Here is a 27,348-nt window from a genome sequence, read left to right as displayed (position 1 = left end):
AGGTGGTGATGGGCAATGTCATGACTGGTGACCAGCATGGACAATTTTATATGGCATACACTTCCCTTCCAAAGGAAATGAAAATGGTAATTCTTACTGATGTAGCTAGTGAGACACCATTTGCAGGATTCCTATGTAATTTTTAACCACTGTGTTTGACAATAAGATTTGGAGACCATTTTATCTGCAATAAACCTTGAAAATATTTGCATCCATAAATTACAAAAAAGATAAATTCTGAGGTCAAGGGGAAAGTATGTGCCATTAATGGACCTTAGGCAATATGATGAACAGCTCAGCTTACTATATTGAGGATGTGACCAATACAGGGCTGTCTTGGACACAGAATACAAAAACATAAGTGACAAACCAAGTAAGTTGAATAAGTGGATTTTGATGATAAAGTTCAATCTGAGGCCTATATGGAAGATATTTAATGGTTCTAAGTAGTATTAAAAAATGAGCAAGTGTGCTTTCTAATGGAAAAGACATGGCGTGTGTTGGAGGCAGACTAACCTTGATTTGGATCTTGCCTCTAACACTTATTAGCTGTGTAATCTTTGACAAGGTACTTAGATCCTTCACTGTAGAAATGGAAATAAACCTGCCTTGCAAGGTTTTTAAAGAAGATTAAATGAGGTAAAGTCTAAAGCTGGAGATGGTAGGTGCCATAAAATTTTCTCTCCCCAAACTATTGATCAATTTTCTTCCTAGGTATTATTTCGGGCAATTAGGGGGAAATTTTACACTTTTAGGCTAATCAAATAAACCAGTGTTTCTCAAACCTTAGCGTGCATTTGATTTACCTGGGATCTTGTTAAAATGTAGATTGTGCTTCAGGAGGTCTGAGGAAGGGCCTGAGATACTGCATTTCTAACACAATCCCAGGCAATGTCAACACTGCATTCTGCAGACCCCTGTTGAGTAGCACAGAGCCAAATCATACTGTCACAACTGCTTTTGTGACACAGTGATAATGTCCTTGGTGTAAAAATTAATAAACAGAAGCCCTATTTAAAATGGAGTCGGAGTCGGGAAGCCATAAGGGGAAGCTCTCATGAACTACCACTAGGGGTCTACAGAAGACCCAACAGGAAGAGAGCTACCTTTGCATCTCCAACAGGAAGGAGGTTTACTCAGCAGCACTTTACTACTCAGCAGGAGGAATGAAAACTTCCTCCTTGCCCAGCAACAGCCCAGCCAATGAGAGACTGTCACAACTCAGCCAATGAAAAGCCACTACACTTTGAACTCCCAGTTTCCTCCAATGGACTTTTTGTTTATAATAGCCCCTCCCAACTCCACTTATCCTCTATAAAAGAAGGCTCCCCTCCTTTCTCCAGACTTGCCTGTGATTTGCCATAGATTGCATTTCCTGAATTGCTAGTCTTTGCTGTTCCCTCATCCATTTTGCTGGTAAAATAAGTGGCTGTTTTATTGTTTTAAGTCAACATTGGGTAAGGATTTGATGCTGCAGGAATGGGCTGGCTTTCAGGTCAGATCAGATCTTAGAGTACTCTGTTTGACTATTTGGCTGTTATATTGATCTCTATATAATATCCTGTGGTTTGGGTGAAATGATGAGTTCTTGACTGACTGGGCCAGAAATTCACCCAAAGTATAAACAGACACTTACATGTAAACACAATCTTAGCTCTCATGACAAAATTGAAACAAAGAAAGAAGCTTGTGATATTCTCTGTCACTAAAATCTACTTTACCTGGCTTAATTTTTTTTTAAAATAAAGAATTATGTATGTGGGTGAGGTTCTTTTGATTTTTTGTCTTATCCTTTGATAGTGATGCAATCAAGACATTTAGAAAGCACAAAGACCCAGTTTTAGTTGAGACTCTTAGTAATTTTGAATTGCAATCTTTTTATTTTTTCAAGGGCTGAGTTGCAGAACATTGGTTATACCAACTAATTTCATGGTTCATGATTGAACATAAGGCTTCAATTCAATTGTGGACATTTAAAAGATATTTTAAACAGCAAGCACAGTGCAAATTCTTAACATTCAGCCAGAAATGAGGCATTGTTGTTTATAACAACAGCAAAAAGATTTGCAATCACCTAGTCATTAGGTTTTTTAAAAAATCTATCACACTGGAGGAGAAGACTTAATTTATGCAGTGTAGGAAGAAAAATATTACTGTGAATTGAATTTTAGAGGGCAGAGATTACTAAGAGGAAACCAGCACCCTTACTGTGAAAAAATCATCTTAAAACTACGAGAGGCAAACAAACTCTATAAATATGAATGGACTGATGATTTCATGAATCTTTATAATTTTTATTTATAATCTTTTAAGCTTTCATCTTCTAGCTAACTTCTAGCTACATTTTGTCCTGGAAGAAAACATTTAAAAGTAAAAGTGATATTTAAAAAGATGGCTAAGGACCAATTTCCAAATGTATTCAGCAAAAGAAAAATGTTAAACCTTAAACCTCCTAGCTCTGGGGCTCCAGCTGCCTAACAAAGCACGCATATCTGAGCAGAGGGTATGAACTGTAGTCACGTGGTTTTTCTACAATCTACCTGACCTCAGACATCCAGGTGGAAACTGAAACACTCCACCACTCAGCTTTTTCTAAATAATAGATATGAAGCTTCTTGTAGGTAACAGACTTTAGAAGGCCAAAATTTTTTAGTTCTCTTGTGGAGGTCATAATGTCAAGTTAACTTTCAATTACCTTAAAACAATTCTAGCTTTAAAGAAGGAAATAATGTTAAAGCTTTTGGCTTTGAAAGGAAGGCTTCAAATAACCCACCAACAGAAAAGTATTTTGCTTTTTGTAATTAAAAAATGAAGCCTAATAAAAATGGAGCTTTAATCCTTTTTGTAAATAAAGGTTATAGGTTACATGACTCCAGTTTTGAATTCCTAATGCAGTTTTTCACTGTGTCTACAGTACTGTATAAGAGCCAAGCAGCATTCAGTTCATTCAGTTCCTAGCCCTCCTGTCCTGGAAAGCATAGTGGGAGGCATATCTGAATACCTGTTTCCAGGCCTAGATTGGTTATCGGACCTTGGATATATCACTTCACCTCCCCTGGACCTTAGCTTCCTTATATGTGAAACAATAATGTTGGTGATAACAAAAGTGACATAGCTAGCAAAGTAGTAAGGTTGTAAGTAAGAAGTTAATAGTAAGCCATGAAACGAGGATGAGAACAGCTGTTAGATCGCAAGTCTGTATTCCACCACTGTGCTATCCTGCCTCGGGTAGACTAACTGATATTTGCAGCTCCAAAATGATATATGACCATATTTCCATTTTTCCTCCAGACAAATGCCTACCCAAACCACTAAGCAAGATTGTTTTTCATCTTATTTTTAAATATTTCTAGGGATAGCATCTTTTTAAAAAAATTATTTTATATTGGGGCATAGTTGGTTAACAATGTTGTTAGTTTCAGGTGTACAGCAGTGATTCAGTTATACATATGCATTATCTATTCTTTTTCAAATTATTTTCCCATTTAGGTTATTACAGAATATTGAGCAGAGTTCACTATGCTATACAGTAGGTCCTCGTTGGTTATCTATTTTAAATATAGTGGTGTGTACATGTTAATCCCAATCTAGGGATAGCATTTTAAGAAGTTCATAAAGGAAGTCTATTTATATAGCCCCAGTTATGGCAAAAGTGTTTCTTCTTGTTTAAATATACTCTTGACACAATTCTAACACATTTCTTTAAATATGCCTGCTTATAATTGTGATAATGTGTTACATATGTGGAAATAGGCTATCTTGTATCCTGTCTTTCTCAGCACAAATATTCATGTTTTCACAAATCCATGTCTTTTCTCCTAGCTTTGTGGCTTCCCCTTCTCCTCACCACAATTTTCCCTCATTCCTCTAATCTGTTTAGTCAAAATGTGAACACATTTAAGTGCTACTACATGTCAGGCACTGTCTTAGATGCTGGGACTATCAAAGTGAACAATTCCTCCAGAAATTTATAAGCTAATAATTAAGACAAACAAGTAACTGATTGTTATAATATTAAGCATGATGATTTCATGTGAGAGGTACTATACAAATATCAAAAGTAAGTACTACTTCATTCATTGGAGAGTAAAAAAAGTTCCCCCAAAGGAGGGGATGCTTGAGATGAATCTTGAAGGGAGAAGAAGAGGAAGGGGATTCTGAATAGCAGGGATATCACACATGCACATGTAAGCAAAAGAGACGTTCAGAGCACAGTGCTCGGGAAATACACAGGTAGTTGGCAATGGCTGCCCCCAAGAGCTTGGGTCAGGAATGGCAAGAAGTGAAGCTGAAGAGGTAGGCTGAGTTCAGGTAACAAAAGGCCTGTGTATTCAACTAGCAAATTTAAACTTGACTTCCAACACTCTGGAGAACAGTGAAAGATTTAAAGCATGGGAGTGACATGATCAGATAGCCATTTTCTAATAATCTTCTTGAGAGAGAAAGTGCTAGGAAACATCAAAGATGCTGTATAAATGAGATTTTCCTTTTCTGTTTTAATAACCATACCAAAGCCAGTTCCTGACCTCAGCAGGGAAATTTCATTCAGAGTATACGCTCTGTGTGGAAATCATTATTTCTCAGAATTAATCAATTTTTCCCAGCTTTAGTGAGATATAATTGACATACAACATTGTGTAGATTTAAGGTATACAATATAATAATTTGATATATGCAAAATGATTGCAAAATGATTGCCATAATAATGTTAGTTAACCCATACTTCACCTCACATTATTATCCTGTGTGTGGGGGAAGAACTTAAAGATCCATTCTTTTGACAACTTTCAGGTATACAATACAGTATCATTAAATATAATCACCATGCTGTTCATTAGATCACCAGAATTTATTCATTTTTATAACTGGAATTTAGTATCCTTTGACTACCTTCACCTATTTCCCCTACTCCCTCTACCCCTGTCAACCACAAATACTCTCTGTTTCTATGAGTTTTTTTTTTCCTTTTAGAGTCCATATACAAGTGAGATCTTACAGTATTTGTCTTTGTCTGACTTATCTCACTTAGCATAATGCCCTCAGGTTTGTCCATTTGGTCACAAATGGCAGGATTTCCTTCTTTTTATGGCTAAATAATATTCCATTGTGGGGTATATACATATATATATGTATGCCACATTTTCTCTGCCCATTCATTTGTTGATGGACACATGTTGTTTCCATGTCTTGGCTATTGTGAATAATGCTTTAATGAACATCGGGTACAGATATCTCTTTGACATAGTGATTTCATTTCCTTTAGATATATACACAGAAGTATATATACTCAGAAGTATGCTGGATTATATTGTAGTTCTATTTTTAATTTTTTGAGGAACCTCTGTTACTATTTTCCATAATGGCTGCACCAATTTACATTCCCACCAACAGTGTACAAGGCTTTTCTTTTTTTCAAATCCTCTTTAACACTTGTTATGTCCTCTCTTTTTGATAACAGCCTTTTTGACAGGTGTGATATAATATCTTATTGTGGTTTTGATTTGTATTTCCTTGATGATTAGTGATGTTGAGCACCTTTTTCGTGTACCTGTTGGCCATTCATATATATCTTTCATGGAAAAATGTCCGTTCAGATCCTTTGCCCAGTATTTGTTTTTTTGCTCTCGAGTTTTATGAGTACTTTATATATTTGGGATATTAAACCCTTATCAGATATATGATTTGCAAATATTTTCTCCCATTCAGTAGGTTATCTTTCATTTTGTTCACCATCTCTTTTGCTGTGCAGAAACTTTTTAGTTTGGTGTAATCCCACCTCCTAATTTTGCTTTTATTGTTTGTGCTTTTGGTGTTAATATCCAAAACATCATTGCCAAGACCACTGTCAAGGAACTTTCTATATTTTCTTCCATGAATTTTATAGTTTCAGGTCTTACATTTAAGTCTTTAGTCCATTTCAAGTTAATTTTTGTGTATGGTTTAAAATAGGAGTTCAGTTTCATTCTTTTGCATGTAGATAAGAATTGATCACTTTTATCAGGTACCTGTGAGGGCCAGCAAGTCTGATGGGGAGAAGGGAGTCACCTGGGAATGTAGAAAGCCAGGCCTGGGGGATTAACCTGACTGTGGGTCCGCCTTTTCATAGTAGCCAAAATCAAAATTTTATTGTAATCACCCTGACTTGATCCAGTTTAGTTCAGTCTATAAGAGAGCCTCATCTTTGTGTGGGAGCTGAGTTTGATCTGAGTTATACTCATAGCTGCACTGGTAGAAATTTTGTGACTCCAAATGAAGGTCTGGCTGCAGACATGAAGGACCCCTGCCATTGGCCAGGGGTTTGCAGTGCACTGTGCACCCTCTTGAGGAGGAGTCCAAGGAGCATAGGTGCTTGGCTTGGATAGGGGTTCAAGCATGAGAACTAGAGTTTATTCACAAAACCAGCAGAGACCCTGGCCATGAGGTCCAGCCAACATTTTGGATTAGGGGTGAGAAGAAAATCTCAGGAATCGTGGCAGCACCTAGAAATATCAAATTTGTACTGCCTTAGGCTTTTAGGACTACATCCCAACCCTTGTCCCGGATGGAGCTCTTATGCTGTCACACCTGGTTATTCTTGTTCCAAGAGCTGAGTGTGTAAAGATCTTCAATGCCTGCCCCCAACTGGTGCTACACAAGTTGGGTTTATTAGTAGAAATGTCACTGGGTGAATCACTCAGGCCCTGGCAGGGTGTGTTGACCAAATTAATGCTGATTAAAAGGTGTAATTTAAAAAAAAAAAAAAAAAAAGGTGTAATTTAAGACCATTTAACAAGGAATTATTTATAGAAGAGTGGGTAAAGTTACAGGAAGCAGTATGGCCTGGTGAAGCACCTAGGTTCTAGCCAGAGCAGAAAGCAGTTCCTTCCCCTAGGCCTGAAGAGCGAAGGTTGTTGGCCCAGCTGAGAGCTGTAGCCCAGGGAAGGGCCGCCCACAGATTGTGTGATCAAAGGCCGAGGAGTCCAGCCTCAAACCATGGCCCAGTTTTTTGCCATGGCCTTCAGTTGATCAACCCAAGGGGAAGCCAGCAGGCAGGGCTAGTGAAGTGGTTGGTAGAAGTCAGCCTCCCAAGGCCAAACAGGGCAGGGAAGGGTGGAAAATTGATCTAAAGAGGAAACCAGAAAATAACCAGCACAGTATAATTGAATATTATACATGGCCAATTTGCTCTTCGACCGGCTCCAGTATGGCTTCATCTACCCCATGCTTGGGAATCAGCTCTTGTCAAGGTCACCAACATGGTCAAGTTGCTGATTCCAAAGAACATGTCTCTACCTTCATCTTGACTCTCAGGAGAATTTACCACAGTTGCCAGCCTTCTTGCATGGTTCCTCTTTCTCTATCCAATATCTGAATGCTCAAAGGCTTCAGACAGAAGTGGGTCCATGTTTTCAGGTCTGACACTTATCCAGTGTAGGGGTGGGGCGTTCTTTAAGTAAAATGGATATAAAATTATAAATACAAAATTAAGTATGAAGGTAAATATTCAGAAAGAGAAAGTATAATCATAATCATTTTTTAAATGTTTATAAATACCAAAAACATTATGAAATTTTTTAAAAAACATCTTTTATTAATTAACTATAGGACATGCCTTCATAGTACTTTTTTCCCCTACAATTTGGTCTGGATATTTTTTGGTCACCTCTTTATATGACAATGATTTTGTAATATTTTCTATAGAGAGACTAGAAAAATAATTCAGTATTTCTCTTGGTTGAACAGAAATTGTTTTATATTATGTTTCACTTAGTGACTTTTTTCCCATCTTTATAACATTATTGGTAATGCCATATAAAGTTTTAGGATGGTTAACTTGGGCAACTTCTATCAAGTTTCTTTCATATGTAAGCTGTAAGATTTTATGACACTTCACGTCTTCTTGTACAGTGATTAGTTATAATTACTCTGGAACGACAGCACTCATTAACCATTTGTCATCAGTGTCCTCCTTGCAGTGGCGTAGCATGAGATTTATATTATCTTGTACATTCTCAGTATTTTGCCTCAAATCAGCAAGAGCTTTAATTCCTTCCCAGTGTGCTCCTAAGATTCACTTCTTGTCATTAATAGGATTATCAAATAATCTAAAGCTTATTCTTTGCTTCTATTCTAAATTTATCTTTTCCTCTTAATGAATAACTGCTCTTAGGATGGTATGAAATTATTTTTGTTACCATTTGCTTTTTGAGATTAGAATAATTTCTACTGATTTCATCACTCATCGTTATTGTTTTTGCTTCAGAGTCCATTAATAATTTTACCTGGATTTACCTTTCAATTCTATAATAAATAAATTTAAAGATAACAAAAGAAGGGACTCTTCATATTAAGCTCAATTCAATGTGTAGTTTCTCACTTATTTTAGTAAGATGTTACAAATGTCTTTCATTCAAAATTGTAGTTAAAATTGTGTTGTAAAATTAGTAACTTTTTTTTTTTTTTTTTTTTTTTGCGGTACGCGGGCCTCTCACTGTTGTGGCCTCTCCCGTTGGGGAGCACAGGCTCCGGACACGCAGGCTCAGTGGCCATGGCTCACGGGCCCAGCCGCTCCGCGGCATGTGGGATCTTCCCGGACCGGGGCACGAACGACTCTCAACCACTGTGCCACCAGGGAAGCCCAATTAGTAACTTTCTGAATAAACTTTTTTGCTTCTTGTTGATGTTCAAGATCCTCTTTCAGCTCTTCGACAATATATATTAGGGTCCTAAAAAGGTCATTTTATCTAGGTTGTAGGGCTTGAACAGCTTTGTAATGGAGACACCATCTTGTTACACTTAAATTCTTAAAAAGCGATCAAAATGACTTATTCATAACTGTTTCAACCTACTGCGTAGTCAACAGTTTCAGGTGCTGTGGCAGCAGCTTCTTCTCTAGAGCAATTAAGGGAATAAGCTGTGCAAAGCACATATTATAAATACTTATTAAAGTTCTTAAAGTGTTTTTGCAGCCCTTTGTCCTTACTTTTTGTATAGTTGTATTGCCATATGACTATCCATGAACTGTACTTCAATGGCAGGTTACAACTACCCAGAACTTGTTTCACTTTGTGGACTCTTAGAAGCATTTTATGTTTCAGGTATCTTCTGATGGTGAAAAAATTAAAAATTGCCCTAGAGTTTTTCCCTTATAAAAGTAGGGCACAATAGTCGCCAACTGACCTGTGCTTGTCACAACCAGTGTAGAATCCATCAGTAAGATGGTGGTTAGCGTGTTCCTGCAAGTTGTTCCTATACAGAGGTGGCAAGCATAACTTTGTACAGGGAAGAGGATGTGAACCACAGAAATATGGCTTATTGAACCTACTAAATATATTCATAACTCTACGTCCCATTAGCCAAGTTCCAGAAATGACCCTGGCCATACCATTACTACTGGACTAGGTAAAAAATTTGCTAAGGTCGACCCTGGTTCTTGGAAGGGGCCAGAATAAGTGAGTCCTCTGGCCTTGGAACTCAGTTCTTGGTCAGATTTTCTTTTCTGTCAATTCTCTCTTCCTGATCTATAAACTTATCCAGACCCAAGACTTTAAATCCAACAATTACAGCAGATTTCAAATTTGTAGTTGTAGATATAGTTAGTCGCCAACTTGACAATTTTGTTTGGATGTCTTAATATTCCTTTCAATATTAAAATTGAAGATTTGCAAAATGGAGATTTTGATAGCTATCTCCTCAACTCATTCCTACACCCCCACTATCCCTGTGCCAAAATAGCCCCCTCTCAGTCTTTCCCTTCTCCATATATGGTACCATCATCCACTTAGTTGCTAAAGCCTCAAAAGTAGGAATTATTCTTGATTCTTTCAATTCCCTCTCTTCTCCTCTCCAACAGCGAGTCCTATGGGTTTCATCTTCAGTGTATCTCAAGTTCTTTTTTTCTCTACATATCTAGTCCACTACCTTGGATCAGGCTGCCATTATATCTTACATCTTGATCTTCCACTCTTAACCTTTTCTAACCTGTGAATTGGATTATGTCCCTTCCCTGCTTAAGACCCTTCACTTTGCTCCTTCTTCCTTCAGATAATGAAGCCCTTGCTATTTACTGTGGTTTGCAAGGTTCTGCTCATCTTCTCATCTTTCCAACCTCCTCTCATTCTACTCTCCTGTGTGTTCACTAAGCAACTGCACACTGTGTTCTTCATGTTCCTTAAACACACCAGGTCCTTTTGTGCTTTGAGCTCTTATTTTCAACTTGGGGCTGGAATGATTTTTGCCACTTCTCTTCATTCTTATTTTTCAAATCTCAAGGCAAAGGTCACCTTTGCAGGGAGGACTTCTCTTAGTCCTCTCTCTAAAGTAGCTTCCCCCAGGTACTCTATTGCATCACTCTGCGTATTTCTTTTATTGTACTCAAGCTGTGAATATCTAACTCATTGTTTCTTATTTGTTGACTGTTTACCCCACAAGAATGTAAGTACTCTGAGAGCAGAGTCTTGGACCCACTTGCTCACACTGAATCCTCAGAGCCTAGCTTAATGCTCATATCTAGTAAGAGCTTAATAAATGTTTATTAAATGAATGAATGCTTGGACATTTTTTTTCTTCCTTGTAAAATAAGTAGCATAGCTTTTCCCAGTTCATAGAAAGGTGAGAATTGGTAGAATCAATGTATTCATGAGCACGATGAGATATTTTCTTTTTCTGACTAAATTTGTGCTCTTAGGTTCTCATTTTCCTTCTCTTCTCCTCCTTCTTCTTATGATTCTGGGTCACCTTCCTTCCCACTGTTCTCACCTGTGACTGCACCTATTATCGATGTCTGCATATGCTACATTTCTAGTTCTCACTTCCATGCTGAACACAAACCTGTGTTCCCAACAGATGCAAAGTGGAATTGTTTTTTTCCTTCAAATAAATCTGTTTCTTCTTTTGTATGAATAATATCAACATTTTTCTGAGATACTCAGAGTGTCATTCTCAACCGTCCTCTTTCACCTCCTAAAACAAACTGGTTAACAAGACTATTGCTCTATCTTCCAAATGTACTTTGAATTTGTCCAGTCCTTCCAATTCCCAGGGCTTCTTTCCTAATAGGGAACCTCACTATCCATGACCTCAGGTGTCAGGCCTTCTAACAGACCTTTCCAAATCCAATATTTCCCCTGATCATAGTATTCTTCCCATTAGTACCTAGACCATCTTTTCAAATATAGTTGTTGATACTCCCTTGCTTGGAAATCTTTGAAGTTCCCTCAGCTTCAGGGTATAAACCAAAGTCCTTGGCAAATCCTTCAAGGTTCTCTGTAATCTGGTCTCAGTACATTTTCCAGTCTTCTAGTCCATGATAATCCATTGCAACTGCATTCAGCTGCAGTGGACACACCTTAATATCCCTTACTATTTGAATTAACTCTTGCTTTACTCTATGACAGAATTATCTCCTCCTCAAATGTGTACCAGTTAAAAGCTTATTATTTTAAAGGGATAACTCAAAACCACTCTCCCCCCAAAGCCATTCCCAGTGGGTTTTCATCTGTTATTTGCTATTTTGATATGAAAACTCTTATTGCATTCTTCCTTGTATCCTGTATTTTTAACCCCTTGGTTTTTTTGGTTTTTTAAAAATTTTTATTGGAGTATAGTTGATTTACAATGTTGTGTTAGTTTCAGGTGTACAGGAAAGTGAATCAGTTTTTAAAATGGCAGAATACAAGTTCTCAAGGCATTCTAACAATTAAAGAATTCAGAATTATATTGAATAAGTAAACATATTTCCTCTTCTCTTCCTTCCTCAATCCCATTTATTCCCTAGAGAAAACCAATGGCAAGTGTTACTTCCAGAACTTTTTCCAGACATAGATAAATGTATATCTTTTAAACAAAACGTTAAATGGGTGATGACAAACATATGACTCCATAACTTGCCTTTTCACTTGGAAATATTTATTGGACATCTTTCTTGTCAGCATAGAGAGATTTGCCATCTTCTTTCCAACTGCTTCATTGTAGATGTTGCAGAGATGACTAATTGTCCTCCAGTAGCTTTATTTTTCCTTCTATAGTCATAGAATCCATGAGTCTTAGCAGGGCACATGCATGTCAGGAATAAAGGCTACATTTCCACCCTTCTCGTAGCTAGGTATGGCCATGTGAGCTAGGTCTAGCCAATAGGATATAAGAGAAGGTGAGATGTGTAACTTCTGAGAATAATCCTTAAGGGAGGATGTGTATGTTTCTCCTTCTTTTCCTTTCTGTCTGTTGGCATGAATATAGATGGGATGACTGGAGCTGGAGCAGCCATCCAGGTCTATGATAACATTGGCATTGGAGGCCATAAATGAGAGAGCAACAATGTAAAAGGAGCCTGGACCCTTGACTCTGTAGAAAACCACTCCAGCCCTGGACTGCCTAATTCTATATTTTTATAAAGAGACAAAAATTTAAGAAATTTAAAAAAATTCAATCTTGTTAAGCCACTGTTACTGTGGATTTTCTTCCCATTTCAGTTGAACCTAATCCTTTGTAAATAATTATATTTTAAATGATTGCATTCTGATCATAATTTACATCTTTTTTCTTCCCTCCTAGACCCTTAGGTCTTTGCAGGCTTACCTATGGTCTTATTCGTCCTTATCTTCCCGTAAGGACCTAGCACAGTGTCTGGCATATAGTCAAAGCTCAACAGGTATCTGTTAACTTGAACTAAATCTGTTTATTGCTGATCATAGAATTTACTACTTCTTCAAACTGTATGAATAGGAATAAAAAGACATTTGAAAGAATAAAATTTCTGAACTGCACTAACAAAGTGGACTTCCCTCATTTTTGAATTAATCCCAGAATACTGCCACAAGCAAGTTGTTGCTTATGATTAAAAATACCTTCTAACTTTGCAACAATGCTGATGCTGATAGTTAAAATATTTATCTTAGGGGAGCCTAAAGAATTTTGCTTGGTTTTCAAGTCTTTGTGTTATTAACCACACCTTACTTTTTCAAATAAATTTGTCTCATAAATGTTTATGCCTTGATCTCCTCTTCCTTAAAATAATAGTATAATAGTTTTTGTATGGAAGTAGAGGGTTGGACCAAATCAGTGGTTCTTACCCTTCGGTTGGTCGAAAGTAGGGAGACCGTATAATTTATCACCTAAACTAAGCTTTTAAGAGTGAAATGGGGCACTATTAGTAATTGTGCCAGCACGTGGGCCTAAATGTGACTGTCCCATGCAAACTGTGACGGGCTCTGCTTGTCATAGGCCTCAATAAGAATGTGAAAAGAAAAAACCCTAGATTTTCTTTTTAGAGAAACACACACACACTTGCACCCTAAATTTTACATATAATTTGAGTGGTCCATGAACCCACTTCAGTTTATCTGTGGAAATGTAGGGATCTCCTAGATTAAGAAAGAACTCCTAGGCAAAAGTACCCCAAATGCCTTCATTAAAATTCTATAACTCCAACATTCTAGTATGCTGATAATCTGAATCATTTATACAGCTGATTCTGGACAGTATCTACTCTAAATACTCAGTCCTGGGCTACAGATCAGCACCTGGTGTCTCTTTACGTTTATGAGACTTTGCACTTTACACTTAAGGTACAGCCTCCTTCCACAATCACCTATGGAAAAGGGAGAGATTGGAGCAGCTGCTGCAGCAGCCTTACTTCCAGCCACACAGAAGCTAAAAGCAGAGGCTACCTGCTTCCAGAAACTCTGCCTGCCTAAGGAATAGAGCTGCCTAAGGGCTCCATGGAGTCTCCTCACCAAGTGCTCCCCAACCGCATGGTTCCTGAGTGCCCTGCACCCCAGACCATAGTCCTTCTGGAATCTCTGCACCAGGGCAGCTCCCAGACACAGTAGGTGTGAGTGGCTGTCTGTGCAGGTGAAATATGGTGCCCAGTCACAGTTAAAAAGCAAATGCAAGTGTGTAGTTTTCAATTGCATACAAAATCATGGACTCAATTTTCCGTTTGAATAGAATACGTAAGACTTACTGGCAGTTAGAGAAGTATTTAGAAAATGGAAATCCGGATGACAAAGGAAGGAGTAACTTTCACTTTCACAAAGGGAAAAAATAGAAAGGAGAATACACCTGAATGAAATCCAATACATAATGTAGAATAGAGATGGTTATCATATGGAAAGGTTTGAACCGAGTTTTCTATTAACAGGGCAACCATCACATTATGGAACTGCAAAACAACAAGGAAAAAGCGGCAATAACTGGAACACCAAAACCCCAAATGAGAAGGACAGTTTGTGTACAGATGTGAATTTAATAAAGATGAAGAGCTGCTTTGTTTAAACTAACTTTTGCTTACCAGCAAAATAAAATGTATTTGGAAAAATTAACATTTCCTTCTACATTTTCAGAAAATATCAGAGAAAATATACAAATGCCATTCAAAGTATGTATTAAATCCTGATGAATTCATATGGGGTTTTTTTGGTCCTTTCTCTCAAAGATGTGGGCGTTTCATATACAGTGATATTTAATAGTTAAAGCTCTCAGTGTGGTAAGTATTTTATTTAGTTACTTCTTTCCTCCAGAGTTCGAATTTTAATTTAAACAGGTGGACAGATTGAACAACTTTTATTTTTCTCTTCTTTGCATTTGTAGGAGGCAATTAAAGAGATTGGTACTAAGCATTTAAGATAGTTTTGCATGAGAACGTTGACTGGGTAATTTCGTAAGGACTATGGTAGAAAGCTAATGGGGTGTTAAAGGTGATGGTCCTCACTTGGTTTTTACTGAAAACTAAATAGGAGCCAAGTATGTGTATTAACATAAAATTTACATCAGACTATGTAGAAAACAGACTTTTTTCCAGCTATTTTCTAAAGCTCTTAGTTCTTCTTTTTCTTTTCTTTCTATTCATTCCAACCTTGATCCTCAATTCCAGTGTGCACCCATACACACAATACACATATACACACATACAGCAGTATAGGTATAGGAAGAAATGATAGAGGGTAAACTATTAACTTGAAAGACAGTGCTGTAGGGCCAATTTGGAGAAGAATCCTATAATTTTGCATTGTTGGATCAGGTTCAGGGGCTGCCCAATGTCTTTAATCCTTTTAATGGTAGCCTTACTGATGTGTTAGTCTAAACATATTGTTATATTCATGACATTGTTATGGCTGCTGTAACAGAAGTACCATAGACTGGGTAGTTTTTAAACAATAGAAAGCTATTTCTCACAGTTCTGGAGCCTGGAAGTCCAAGATAAGGGTGCCAGCATGGTCGAGGTCTGGTCAGAGCCCTCTTCTAGGTTGCAGACTTCTAGCTGTGTCCTCATGTCACAGAAAGCAGAGAGAGGAAGCAATCTCTCTCATGACTCTTTTAAGAGCATTAATCCCATTCACCCACATGACCTCATTTAATCCTAATTACCTCCTGAAGCCCCACCTTTTAGTACCATCCCATTGGGCGTTAGGGTTCCAACATATGAATTTGGGCAGGGACACACACGTTTAGTCCATAGTACATGTTTTCTGTAGCATCCTTATTTTCGTGTCAAGGAGTTCTTAAAGTCTGATTCTATAGAGGAAAACACAATGCAAAGGCAATCTGCAGTTCTGATGACCAGAAGTGATGGAAATATTGCATTCAGGATATCTGAAAACCCAGACTCCCCTGTGGATAGCTGCTCTTTCTGCGGCTGGACTAGTAAAACTCAGCTGAGATGGCGGAAAGCTGCTGGAAAACAGTTGTCATTTCCACCCTGCACCTGCTTTCTCTAGTTTATATCTGTGCCACACGGGGCCTCCCTTGGTTCCTGACCCAGTTTTTCTCTTAGACTTTGAGAAAATGCCTGTCCTGGGATTCAGCTTGCCACAAGGGCCATTGCTGTAAAAAGCACCCCTCGACTTCCTCTACCCCGTCTTGTTCCACAGAATGGCCAGAACAGAAAACCCTCAGCCTCTGACATTGAACAATGCTTTCTCTATGGAAATGTCCTCTAAATTGAAACTTTGCTCCCTTGCAGCTAACCAGGGACTGTTACATGTACCTAAAGACCAGTTAGAAAATCTCCCCAATTCCCCAAATCCCACCTCAACAGGACGCTTGCCAAGCAGACATACTCTCAGTATTTGTTCTTTTTACTGCATAAAACTTATACCCCTGAACCCCTGCTGAATCAAGAATAAGGGCAGAGCTGGGTTCCCTTGCTTCAAGTTTATGAATTATCAGCCTTTGTTAATTTTGCTTCGGACGTCCTTGTGCCTTGAACAACTTCAATTCTGAGCCTGGTCAGTATGTCAGTTTCCATTTTAGATCCGTAGAACAACCCTCATGGGCCTTATCTTGGACATATATACTGTTGCTGTACTTCTCTTCTGGGATTGGTATGGATATCAGAGCCACCCTGGCTTGGGGTCACAGTGAATGCAGCCAAAAGGAATCAGGGTCCACGTTAGCTGGCCAGTCTTAGTCTGAGGGGGTGGGAGTGGTGGCTGTTTCTCCAATCCCTTTGTTGCTGTTTTCATGATGGTTCATTCCTATGCCAGAGGGCATCTTTTCCATGTGTATGTCCTCCAGGCTGGTTTTATGATCTTCCTGATTCTGTGAGCTATGTGGTGTGTTTGGATTAAATCTCCTTTCTGACTACATTAGCCTAATTTGAGTTGTTTCACTTGCCAAAAACCTTCAGAAAGATAGTCTCTTTGAAATGAGAAGGAACCCAACGTCCACTTCTCTTGGCCTCATCAGGCATGCCACTTCCTGAAAGTGCTGACCTCATTCCTTAGGAGGCTAGATAAGCATTTATTCATACGATGGGATTGCAGGGGAGTGGAAGCAGAGCACCGTGAAGGGTAGAGCAGGGCGCAGAAGGAGTATCCAAGGGCTTCGGAGACTTCCCTTAAGGCCTGTTCTGCTTCCAAGAAATGCAGTCTGAGGGAGCAGAGCGGTGAGGAGGAGTCTGAGAGCTCAGTGGAGCATTAAGTGACTTTCCCGTACATGAGTTATTTGTCTGTTGGAAATAAATCTATCTGAATGTTGTAGTGATCTTTTTGCCAGGTTGGCGAAAATCCCAGGGACAGAAGTTTACCACTGAGGATGGCACTGGTTCACTGCCTTCATAATGATACCCACTTTTAGAGACTCCTCTGGAATTTTGAAAATGCTCAAATAGAACTACTGGTTTCTAGATCGCTACAGCAGTGAGATAGTTTACTTTGGCTTTGGGAATCAGAATTGCAGTTCATTAATACTTTCCTTCAGGCTGGGAACAAGAATTTATAACACCTGATGCCATATTCAACTCCAGATTAGCATATATTACAAGAGTGATAGCTGAAATTGCTCTAAAAATGTGTAGTGACAGATTCAAACCAAATGCTGTTTATGAACGCTTTGCTACCTGTGAAATACTCAGAATGTGGAAAGAAAAGGCAACTGAAGATAAATGACCCCAGTTTTATTATTTTGCATTTGTTTTCGTCCTATCTTTATTACTTTTCTTAAAGTATGTATTTTTGATACCAACTGATTAAACATCCAGTTTTTTTGTTTTGTTTTGATTTTGAAGATCTTGGTTTAAGGTAAGATGAAATTAGAAGAAATTACACTGGAAAGTTTCATGTTAGTGAACTTATGTAATCTGGTCTCTAAAAGATTTACTTTTAGGGGAGAACTATTGAGATAAAGGACTTACATTTGATTTTTAGCTTGTTTGGATTTTGATATGAGACTGGAAGACATGTTCTTTAAACCGGCACCTTTACTTTCTGGGTATAAAAGAGCTGAGTTGTATTTTTACCTTTTCAATCAAATCTTCTTGTTAAAAACCACTGAAGTGAGAGAGCTGACAAACAGAATGGGCCTGACATTCCTGGGAAATGACAGTGATATCCTTCAACACTGTTTTTTTCCGATAAAGATTTTTGAGTATCAGTGCAGTGCTGTGCGTTAAACAGCATAGGAGTTAAGCATGATATGTTGTCAACTTTACATGAAAACATAGATAAGAAAGATTTTAATTTAATGTATTTTTGGACGACAGGGCCTGCATAGTATTTATCTGTGTTTTTCAGGCCCCCAGCTAGTATACTATCTGACCAGTAGTTTGCACTCGGCAAATGCTTAAATGATGAGTAATGAATAGTGAATGAGTGATGTAATGATCCTCAAGGATGTAGCATATGTCAGGTTTTTCACCTTGTTTTCCAGCCTCTTTTTCCCTTTTTTGTTTTAGTGATTCATTCAGCAAAAGTGGTTTGAGGGTCCCCTTTGTATGAGGGACCTCATAGCTGGCATTGAACCAAACAAGAGTCTCTGGCTTCTGAGGTCTCACACAGTGGTGGCCACTTGGGAGGAGGCTCTTTGATAATCTTGTCACTTGTCTTTGAACCAGCTGACCCCACACTGATCAGTTTCCACGTGAGATGTTGGAAGGATGACAGCTATGGGGGGAGTGGGTAGTAGGAAGGGTCCTGCTTGCTTAGGTGTCACCTATTCAGGGAGCTGGTGCATTTGAACTTGAATATCCTTTCACACAAAAGCACCAAGGAAAAATAATACAATGAGATGAGAAAAGAAAGTTTCTGTGAACCAAGTCAGACTGATTAACCAGGAAGAGGAGATGCTAGTTGACCCCAAAGCCTTGATGAGCACTCAGTCTCTCCTGTGAAGCCAATATTCCCTTGATTACAATCTCTTGAAAAGAGTGGGGGGTCCTCTTCTTATAAAGATTGTTTTAATTAATAACAGAGCATGTTACTAAGAATGCTTGTTTATATTTATTTTAATTAACTAATAAAGCTCAGGCAGAACAGAACCAAATCAGGTCTTTTTTCTAAAAACAAAAAAGACTCCTGATAGTACTGTTAATGTTGAACAGAACTCTTTTAACTGAGACCATCTGAAAACTGTGTCTCAGGCATAACCTGTGGACTGACATAGACTACATAATTGTTTATTGAATAAAATAATGTAATTTCTGATTGGCATATCTATTTATTAATTTTGGGGGGTTCTTTCTCTTGTTTGAAGGCATATTTTCTTTTGGTTTCTTCCGATTTGTTTTCCCTACTTTTTGTTTTCGATATGTTGAGGCTGATAGTCTGAAACCCAAACTCATCATTTTCCCCCTCGTTGCCCTAGTCTCCAGCCTTGCTATTTCCTAACTTTCTTAGTCCTTAAAAGATCTATAATCTTCCACCAACTCTGGGCTCAAAAGTCATTGGCAGGCCTCTTTTAATTCCTCATATCCAGTCAGATTTCAAGAACTCCATGTAGTACATCCAAATTATCTTTGCCCCTGCTCACTCCTTCCATCCATGTTCCCAGCATCCTGCAGGTTCACCTCCTATTGTTTGGACTATTATAGTATGTTGACCTGTTTCCAGTAACTTCTTTCTCAGTTCCTTTTTACATATTAAAATTAGATTAATCCTTATAAAGCAAAGCTGTGATCATGTATCTTCCTGCCCTCAATTTTTCCATGATACTTTATCTCTATATCCAGACAAATACAATTCTTTAGACTGGCACCCTGGTTTCCACATTCTGGTCTTATCTCTCTCCTCAGCCTTATTTCCTACTGTTTCTGGAAACACATCCTGTGTTCCACCGAAGTGGATTTCTTGTTGCTACAGGACTGCACTGTCCAATGCTATAGCCACTAGCCATTAGTGGTGAGAGAACAAATCAATATACAGATGAGAGACCTCATATGAAAATAGAACTCTGACGCACAGTCTGTAGCAGACAGCCCAGAACACCAGCCCATGATCTACAGTAGCCAGCCTGCTATGTATATGTCACACTTATAGGAAGTCAGAACGCTATCCCTAGCAACACTGCAGGAAGCGAAACAATAACCCCTGCAACAACAGTCCCCCAAAGCCAGGCTTTGACTCATAACTGACAGTTTCTCTAATTTTTGTCTTTATTTCCAACTTAGGACCAATCAGAGAAAGCCAACGATGTACCCCTAAGCAACCTCATAGGTTGCTCCACTGCTAAATAGTTATGCCTTCCTCATGCCAACGGCCTCCAATCAGGGCACACCTGAAGCCGTCCCTTTTTTTCCACTATAAAGCTTTTCTGCTCCTCTACCTGCCTTTGAGTTCTTGCAAAATGCTGAGTGCAATTTGACAGTGGCTGGCTCCCTTGTTAGAGCAAACTCTGAGTAAAGAGCCTTAGCCTGTTTTCATTTGGTTGGTCTTTGTTTATTTCCACAGTGGCTAGTTAAATTTAAATTAATTAAAATTATATAAAATAAAAAGTTCAGTTCTTCAGTTGCACTAGCTAATTTAAAGTGCTCAGTAGCTCCATGTAGCTTGCAGCTACTATACTGGACAGTGTAGACATGGAACATTTCCATCATCTCCAAAAGTTTTATTGGACACTCTATACATGTCTGTGGTTTTCCCCACCTCAATGCTACTTCTTCTGCTTGAACTGCCTTCTTTCTACATTTTTACCTGCCAGGCTCCTACCCAGCCTTCATGACCTTGCTTACTGTTTCCATCAGGAAGCCTTCACTGATGCCTCTATTTAGACATCATCTCTCATTTCTTAGATTATACCTTTCTTATGGCACTTACCAGTCTTCTAGTTCAGTGATCTCTCTCATCCTGCTATCCTGTAGACTCCTTGACCTTAGTAATTACTTTATCCTTGCAGTATATATCTCATGCCTCCTATGGAGTAGCCCCATGATAACTTATTTTTTTGGCTTAAATGTGGTTTGGGGAAAATAAAGATCAGATTGAATTACTCACTTTAAGAAGCCATGGAATGACAGATAGAATTGGGGTTTGCTTTTTGTTTGGGACATAGAATGTACAAATACTGTTGCAAATGGCTTTGTTCTTCCCTTTCTGACTCTGCCTCTGTTATCCTCTAGACAGCTTCATTTAACACTGGGAGGATGTTTATAAAGTTAGCTGGGGACCATCTCAGAGTCTCCCATTGTTATTTCTCAAAAGTTCTGTGGGCCTTCAGAAGTCTTTTCATTCACAGCAACTGGAGAGGAAGCTAGAGGTCTGAGATTCCCAAAATACTTTCAGAATGACTAACTTTTATTAATGTCTTTAACACACCAGGCAGATTCATGGCTCTGTGCCCCGCTCATGTTTTCCCCTTGCCTGAAATATGACCCCAAATTTTACGCTCTTACACCACCTCTGTTCCTGGTGAACTTCTTCAGATGTCAAGTGAAATAGACCACATTGTCTGTGAAGGCTTTCTTGCTCTCATCAAATGGAGTCACTCCTTTTCCTGGCTGTTTATCAGTATCTGCTTGCATATCTCCTTATTCTCAGTGTGGCGGATGAATGTAAACACTAACTCTTAAAGTAATATTACCAGGACAAGGACACAGCCAGTGGACGGAAGTTAACCCACTTATATTTCTTGTCAGGGGGTAGCTGTTGCTGTTGTATTTGGATACTTTAGGATAAAAGTCACTACAACCCAGAGAGAAAGCTATTTCTCTCCCTTCACCATCAACCTAAATCCAAAGGTCATGAGCTCATCATTTCCTAAGTGGAGCTAGAAAACCCTCTCTTCACTTTATACACCAGCAGAAATTGTGTCTGGGAGAAGGTTTTTGCTATCCATTGGGTGCCTGAGGTTGTGAAATTTTCAAGAAACAGAAGTTGACCAGAGTACTGGGACTTAATTATTTGTTAGAGGGTATGAGATATCCTGGGATAAGGGTGGACTGTGACATTAGGTCATAGCTGGGGATGAAACTTAAAGGGGAAAGACAGCAAGAAGAAGTGGAGTGAGAGGAGAAAACGAATCATCCATATGGGGCGCCTTTGAAAGAAGAGCCTCTTCCTTTTGAGGTTCCAGAAAGTGAGGTGCCCATTGGCATAGTAATTGATTCCATCCATCATCCTCACTCCCCTACTCTGTCAGCTTTTGGAAAAATTATATGAACCCTTCAACAAATAAATACTTAACCCTTCATAATTGTCTAGTCATGTTTGTGCAAGAAAGCATTTGGAATGGGTAGGGGTGCCCTGCTCTGATGTTCATTAAACATCGGTCCACACCCTCGTTATGGGCTATTCGGTTCCAGGACACAAACACCCAGCCAGAGAAATAAGAATATTCTCTTTTATGTTACCAGCCTCAGAGGGTACTAAGAAGAAGGAAGAGTCTTCTCCTTAGAATAATTATTGCAGAGTCATAATAATTATTCATTCATTTATTCAATAATATTTGGAATAGATTTTGGAAAAATTGTTGGCTTAAGCTAAACTGAGTAACTTGAAAGCAGATGCTGTATCTTCTCTCTCTTTGAATCCTGAATGCAACCCCTGTCTCTGACACATGGTGGGTGTTTAAAATTTTTACAGAATGAATTACTGAACCTGCTGATTTACGAGGCTCAATTTTGGGGCTAGAAATGAATGCACTAGCTATTCCATTGGGGGATAATATGAGAATTTCTTTTTCAAACTCATGGGCTTTCTTTTTCAGGCTGAAGAAAGAGGTGTGGGTTTAACTTAAAAAGCTATGGCCAGAATCCTCTTGTGAAGACACATTATAGAATTAGAAGATCTCAGAGCTGAGAGAATCTTAGGACCCACTTATTCCCATCCTTTTATTTTGTGGATGAAGATACTGAGATTTAAATCGTTTTCACAGAGCTTTTAAAATGTGGAAATATGATATTAAAGTCTTGCCAACTGCCAGGTTAATTTAAAGTTTTTGGCTTTGTAGTTCAAGTTCCTATCTAATTTCTCAAAGTTCATGAACCCTTCCCAGTGGGATACAGGTCTGGGCGTGGTGCTCACTGCTGCCATCCTTTCATCCTGCTTCTTTCAGCCCACTTTCCTAGGACTCAGCTTTCTCCCACCTCTGCCGCCTCCTCTCCCATGGACACATTCAGCCCAAGGACTCCCCTTAATTTCTCCATCCACCCTTTACCATCACCGCTTCAAACATCCCCCAGCAAACTGAGACTCAGAAAGAGAGTGTCATTTAATTATGAAAACACACAGTTTTTGTTTTCCCTGAATCTGCACATTTTCCGAACAATAGGTGAAGGAGTTTTTGAAAGCCATGGCAGTGTTTTAAAAATCTCTTGTACATTTTACCAGATTAATCCTGAGCTGCTATGGGTTGTTCAAAGAAAGAAGATGATAAGCTGATCTGCATTAGGGTTGTGTAGGAGTTGGAACATAGATCTGATCAGATGTTGCTATACTTCCTTTTGCGCTTCTCTGGGGGCCCAAGTCAGAACTATGACTTTTCCCCTCATACTGGGGAGCAGGGGGTAGGCAGTTACCTTGTGTCTTAACTCAGAAGAATGAACAGGGTGAATTCCTAGCTCTCCTTTCTGCTTTAAGGTGCAGGAAACCCAACCAATAGTGGAGTAAACAAACTGGGGTTTATTTTTCTCTCATAACAGGAATCTTGGAGGTGAGGGGAAGCAGGGTCAGGTCTGTGGCTTGGTTATGCTGGAGGTCTGACAGGAGAGCTTTTCCTCGACTAACTGAAGTCTGAGTGGTAGTGGTCAGGGCCTGCAAATAAATTGACAATCGGGAATTTTCTTCAGATTAACAGGAGAAAATGTTATTACCCATGCATGCAGCAGCATTCTCTAAGGAGAAGCTCTCTGAACAGCCAGGGGTAAAGGTTGATATACAATCAGCACAGTAAGGGGGTGTTGGTGGTTAAAGTGTTGGAGGCTCTGATAAGGTTTGTTACACATTTTCACGTTTCTCATCCAGGTGCTGGTGCTAATGGTCATTCTCCTTCCTGGCTGGAAGCTCCCTGGAGGGGGGTTCGTGGCAGCAGAATTCTCACATTCTCGAGGTGCTGAGGGTAAGTCTTCTGTCTCCCTCCCACTGGAGGCTGACTTCTCAGAAAGCTCCGTTAAAACAAGGGGGGGTTAGAGAAATTTTCTGTTGTAGAGAAATTTTCTTTCTCAGTTGCTGTTTGTTCAGGTGTTTTCATTTTGAAGTATAGCCGTCCCTCTGTATCCACAGGTTTTGCATCCACAGATTTAACCAACCTCGGATGGACTGTAGTTGTTCCCTGAGTTTTGAACATTATGGAGTTGTTACACTCAGACTGCAAATTGATCAGGGAGTCCCGATGCTTCTCGAGTTTTCTCAAAGCTTGAATGTAATATATGTACTTGTGTCTGTATGTGAGCTCTTAGCTGGTTGGTCCCCGTGGTTAAAAGTAAAGTTGTAAAATCACTTCTGTCTCCAACAGGGCCATTATAATTATTAAGATGATCATTTAGGAAGCAGTGGATGCTTTGCATTCAGTTTGAGGTGATATTTTGGTAAGATTGATAGGGGCCTTTTGGGCAAATGTCCATTTTGTGGATTTTGAGAGAAAAAGAGAGGTGATCGAAGGTACCTGCACACACAGAAGGCGAAAATACTGAGCAGATGGTGTGCGTGCCTGTGGTAAGGAGGATGCTGACCGGACACAGACTCTCCTCCGGGAGAGGGGAGTGGAGGGACGGTTCTGCAGGTCAGGCCGTGTCTCCACCTCAGCTTCTGAGTGTCAGCTTTCTCACTTGTAAAACGATAACCATACGCTTTACTTTAAATGACATAATGTGTGCACATGTGCTGAATAAACTGTGAAAAGAAATTCTTCATGATTTCCCAGTACAAGCATGTACAAAAAAGAGGTCAAGTGAGTTATTTGGAGGGGTTCGTGCAGTCCCTGAACGAGGCTCCTCACTGCTTTTCTGTCTTCCAAGCAGTAGTTGGGCCTCCACGTGTGTCCTCATGGCTCAGCCTGCAGTGCTGGGAGCCCAGGTCCTCACTAGGAGGTAACTTCCCGTTATCGACAAAGTGTCTCTCCTTGACCAAACTTTGGTCAGGCTCCTCTGAATCTTCTTCCCAGCCAGGCCTCAACTTTGGGGATGCTGTGTTTGCCTTTGCATCGCCCAGTTTTAGCAAGAGTCCTGCTAAGTTGGTTTAGCCAGAATCCCCCATCCTCACTATCCGATCATCCTTTATATCTGATTGGGTTCCTCACTCCCCACCCCCTTCCCCCAGGTAATATCTGATCACCCTGGCCTTCCTTTAGCAAGAATCCTGTTAGGTCAGTTTAGCAATAAGCTTACTACCCTCTTAGTAATTCTCCATTTACTGACCCTCACCCACACTCCACTCCTTGGCTGTAAAATCCCTACTTTTCCTTGTTCTATTCTGACTTGAGCCAGATCACTCTCTCCTACTGCAGAATCCCACTGCAGTGATCCTTACACCTACTGAAAAGGTCGTAAGTAAAATCTACCTCACCGTTTTTTTAACAGTGTCATGAAAATTTTTTTCTTTAACATATTCTGTGCTTTTCTCAGAGGCAGTAGTGTATCTTATTTCATGGACCAGTTTGTTGTAGGTAATTTTTTTTCTCCCACCTTTCCTTGCAAAATGTATATGTATGGTGAGATAAACTTCTATAAATATTTCCAGAGAGAACTATAATTCAAACTATTTGTTCCTTATGTTTGGTATACTGGTAAAGGAACCAGGCAATAGAAATGTAAAATTAGTCTGTTCTTTGGACAGCAAAAGTCTATAAAAAGGAACACAAGGATGTCTGTTCAGGTCTGCCTGTGGGAAAACAGAGGATGGAGTGGCCAAATGGGAATTGCTTCATCTAAAGATGACACGACCATTTTAGCATAGTATGGGTGGCATCTTTGTCTTATAAGCCTGGCTTTAAGAATATTTACAACCCAGTGGTTCTAGAGTCTTGAGGGATTTTACTCCTTCTGTTCCACAGTTGTTGTTTTTCTAACATTGATTTCTGTAGCTGTCCTCAGCTCTACCCAGTGCAGGTGGACTGTGGTTTCACAAATTTTAGATGGAGAATGTGTTTCTAGTTTTTATTTTATTTCTGTTATCACGAGGCACTTTGGACAAGTCTCAACCTAGTGAAACAGCTCATTTTCCTGCCATCTACTGAGTACACTGGTATTAGGAGAAGCAAAAGGGATTTAAAAGAATTGTTTTTTTTTTTTTTGGTTTGTTTGCTTATTTCCAAACCTCACCTTGTCCAGTAAGTGCTGGGAGGACCTGAAGATCCATAGCTCAGTGGAGAAAGGGCTGGAGTGGGGAAGCACTGCCATTCAAATGTACTTCCTTGTTACCAGGCCATTTTATGTTTACAAACTCTCACATTTAAAGAATCTCAAGGGGATGACTTTTCACATAGTATAGTTTTAATTCTTCTAACTGTAGGTGGAAGAGACCGAAGCCCACTAACTTTGATTTTTTTAAACTTTTACCACACAAGTAAATTTACTTTCAAATTGCTGGGTTTATGATTTCAAATTTTAATCATATGTTTAAATCTGTTCTAATTCCTTAACTGCTTTTATAAGACATACTTATACTTGGAACTGAGAATTTTCCACCTTCATGCTTACCTTCCAGTTTGGAATCCTAAGTACATCAGGAAAGCTCTCCTAATAAACACAGGAGACTCAGGAAAAGTCATGCTGTTAGAAGCCCCTTCTCAATAATGTTTGGAACATGAAAACCGAAAGATGTCTAACTGTGAGGAGCGAGGTGAGCATCCTCGTTCTTTATGTGCTTTGGTGGCTGCCTAAGTGATATCAAGTCAGAGTGCATGCCTTTAAAGCCAGCACATACTTCTGCTAAAGAGGTAACAAGAATTTGTGTGTCTGCAGATTGCATCAGAGGCCAATCAGCTTCACCCTTGCGGGTCTCCCAATTATAGGTTTAATATGGGAAAGAGAATCTAATAAGGGACCCCCTTCCTGGTGCAGATATTTTTAGAAGCATATTTAGATAACAGGGGTTCTATTCAAGTATGTCCATTATATTTAAAGGTGACCTTAGGGAGGGTGTGTGTTTTCATTATTTCCCCACAGTAGAGCCAGCCTCGTGCTGGTGCAGTCGAGCTGTCACACCTGGCTCCCTGTGATCAGAGAAGTGTCAAGAGACAGAGTGACACTCACAGGCCCTGAGAGCGGATCCAATCCATGACCTTTGCCTCATTAGCAGCCTGACCCAACCAATCAGAGAAAAGCCTGCCTTTGATTCTCTAGCACAAGGACAGTCATCACCTCCTTGGTGTGACTCCAAGTGGAAGCCCTGGTTCTCTTTGAAATGCTTTGTCAATGCAGACATACCAACGTGGGATGTCTTTCACTGTCTGTCTTTCTGCCTCTGTGGATCTCATTCTCTCTTTAATTAAAATGCCAAGATGCTCAAGTTATCCACTGATGTCATGTAAATGCAGGCAACTTTGAAATCTCCATTTTCTTTTTCTCAGAAATGCATCAATGCTCACAGATTTCACTGATATCCAATATCTAGATTTTCAGATTTTTTTTTAAATTAAAAAATTTAACTGTTCCTTTGAAAGAGTTCTAGACTTAAAAGTAAAACAGTACAAAGAATTTCAATATACCCTTTACCTGGCTTC

General features: G+C 39.3%; 1 long non-coding RNA gene across 1 annotated transcript in view; it reads left to right on the top strand.

Moving 5' to 3' along the window:
• The window catches only part of LOC116743238, a 243,334-nt gene extending 219,589 nt beyond the window's left edge, over positions 1 to 23,745 (top strand). The window contains exon 4 of the long non-coding RNA XR_004346706.1: positions 23,652 to 23,745. This is a non-coding gene — a long non-coding RNA (uncharacterized LOC116743238). The remainder of the gene's footprint in view (positions 1 to 23,651) is intronic.
• Positions 23,746 to 27,348: the final 3,603 nt, after the last annotated feature.

Source organism: Phocoena sinus, chromosome 18 (genome assembly GCF_008692025.1).
Source record: "Phocoena sinus isolate mPhoSin1 chromosome 18, mPhoSin1.pri, whole genome shotgun sequence".
Classification (NCBI taxonomy): domain Eukaryota; kingdom Metazoa; phylum Chordata; class Mammalia; order Artiodactyla; family Phocoenidae; genus Phocoena; species Phocoena sinus.
Note: the sequence above shows the minus strand (reverse complement) of the source record. Positions and strands in the feature narration are given on the sequence as shown.